The 2,478-nt window shown below is 28.7% G+C and overlaps 2 non-coding genes across 2 annotated transcripts; both read right to left on the bottom strand.

Annotated features, from left to right (window-relative positions):
* Positions 1-1,434: 1,434 nt before the first annotated feature.
* LOC136231414 (small nucleolar RNA R30/Z108) lies at positions 1,435-1,533 on the bottom strand. Its single transcript, XR_010689802.1, has one exon. It is a non-coding gene; the product is annotated as a small nucleolar RNA R30/Z108 (small nucleolar RNA).
* Positions 1,534-2,076: 543 nt separating this feature from the next.
* LOC136231690 (small nucleolar RNA Z107/R87) lies at positions 2,077-2,179 on the bottom strand. The gene has a single exon (XR_010690059.1). It is a non-coding gene; the product is annotated as a small nucleolar RNA Z107/R87 (small nucleolar RNA).
* Positions 2,180-2,478: the final 299 nt, after the last annotated feature.

Raw genomic sequence — 2,478 nt, 5'->3', positions numbered from 1 at the left:
TAATTTATCATTCGTTTGTGTTTTTTATACATTTAATTGATTCTTTTTTTTCTTTTTGTAGTCGTTTTCTCTCCTTCACGAATGTTGTATTGGCTTAGTCTTTATTTGTTTGGGGTTTTATTTCTTTTTGTTTTCTTGTTGTACTCATACTTTTCTATTTCATTTAAGGGAATATATAAGGATTTTCATTAAAAAAAAAAACTTTCTAGACACATTAATCAAATATTAAATTAATATTTTTAGTTATGAAAATTAAAGCTATTTTTTAAGAACATTTGAACTAGTTATAGCGATTCAAACATTTTGGTCCCCTCAAAAGGATAATTGTATGTTGTTATGACTCCGGTGTGAGGTAATCGACTCAACTGGACCTTCAATGCACGCATTTACAACATGTTATATAGAAAGTAAAAACCCAAACCTTTCCAACTTTTAAGCTAGATGTAGTTTAGATTCAAAAGTTTTCATTGTAAGATAAGCTAAGCAAGCACAAACTACTGAAAAAAGAAACACTGATTACATAATTAGAAAAAAATAATGAATAACAATTGAAAAAACAAAACAAAATTTAAAAAGTTAAGAGAAACAAATAATAAAAAAGATGCATGACTTAAAGAAAAGAATAGAAATAAAAAGATCAAGACTCACTATTTCTTTGATGGACATTGTTTTTGGTAGTATACCATGTATGTCTTGTTCATTTTCTACTGTGATTGTTATGCATGGGTAAATGAGTGAAAGGTAAAAGTTAAAATAATCATGAAATTCATGAAACTTATTTTTTCTTTAAACCTTATGAATTTTACATTAATTTCATATGGACCTTGAGTGATAAAACCATTCTATGTGAACACTATGGTATATTGTGTGCATATTATTTATTTGTTACATTTGACCATCTTACATATTAAATGATTTTAACTAAATTTAGAAGAATTAAACTAAATACTTTTTATCTTTCTTTATTAGTAATAATTTTCAGAATTAGACTTAATACGAGAGAACATGGAAATATCAAATTGGAGACACTGGATTTCTTCTCATTAGATCCAGTTTTATTTGATTTTTGAACAGCAAAAATTTCTTAATTTTAGGATACTCGGCAAACACAGGATCCTTAACTAAACAGCTGAAACTCTTTATTTTAAAATAAAAAAAGCACAATAAACCAAATACCTAAAACTTTCCACGATTGAAATAAAAAAACAAATATGATCATAAAAAAGAGAAGCAAACAGAATAATTTTGATATTTTCATGATTGTATTAAAAATAAAGTATCTATAGGAATTTAAATTTTATAGAATGATATTTTGAGAGAACATAAATTGAACAATGGTGGCTAAAATAGGTCAAAATCTAATTATGCGATTAGAATCAAAATCTAATGAACGAAACTATAAAATGGATCGGAATAAGAAAATGAGGAAGGAGATTACTCAGTGGTGGCTAAGAAGTTATAGGTTCGATTCTGCCAGCGGATTTCCTCGACTTAATTCAGAAGAGGGAGCTGTTGATCCTCATCGCAACCTCAATTTCCCCCAAATCCAAAAATAAAAAATACAAAATTCAAATCAGAATGGAAAAACTAAGCTAAAGAACATAAGCATGAACAGTATTTGCAGAATCAAATAGCTGCTTTTTGCAATTAAGGAAATTAATCTAATTATTCGATTAGATCAAAATCTAATGAACAAAACTATAAAATGGATCTGAAGGAGATTACTCGGATTTTCGCAACATAACTCAGAAGAGGGAGCTGTTCATCCTCATCGCAACCTCAATTTCCCCCAAATCATATCAGAATCGAAAAACTAAACTAAAGAAGAAGAGATCGCTCAGGTCAGTGGGAATAACATTGATTTTGTTATTTATTATCCCTACCTGATAACCTGATATGATTTAATGGAAGTCGGAATAATTTTAATATTTTCAGTGAAATCAATCTAATTATTAGATTAGAATCAAAATCGAGAAACTATAAAATGGATCATAATATGAAAATCGAGAAAGAGATCGTCATCGCAACCTCGATTTCCCCCAAATCCATATACTCCAAAAAAAAAAATCAAATCAGAATCGAAAGATTAAGCGAAAGAAGAGAAGCCAAATTATCTATAGAAAGAGAAGCCTGAATTCCGGTCTGTTGAGCTTGAATTTCCTGAGTCATCACTGCGATCTTCCTTCTCAAAGTAAATAATTAAAATTGCAAAACAGAAAGAAAATGGATACCAAATTAACAAAGACGATGAAGAAAACGGACTCGCGGCTGGAATGAAAAAAAGGAGTGAGTAGCTATTTTATTTATAGAAGAGTGAGTAGGGTTTAATAACAAGATAGAATATATCCCATTGTTTAGTTCCTATTTTGAAACACACATCATATAAGGTTTCTATCCTTTGTTAATATTAACTCTTTATCCCATTTGTCTATCTTTTTAGATTTTTAATCGAATATATCTTAACTTTCAGGACAACTA

This window comes from Euphorbia lathyris, chromosome 5 (assembly GCF_963576675.1).
Source record: "Euphorbia lathyris chromosome 5, ddEupLath1.1, whole genome shotgun sequence".
Lineage (NCBI taxonomy): Eukaryota > Viridiplantae > Streptophyta > Magnoliopsida > Malpighiales > Euphorbiaceae > Euphorbia > Euphorbia lathyris.
This window is presented reverse-complemented; position numbering and strand designations above follow the sequence as displayed.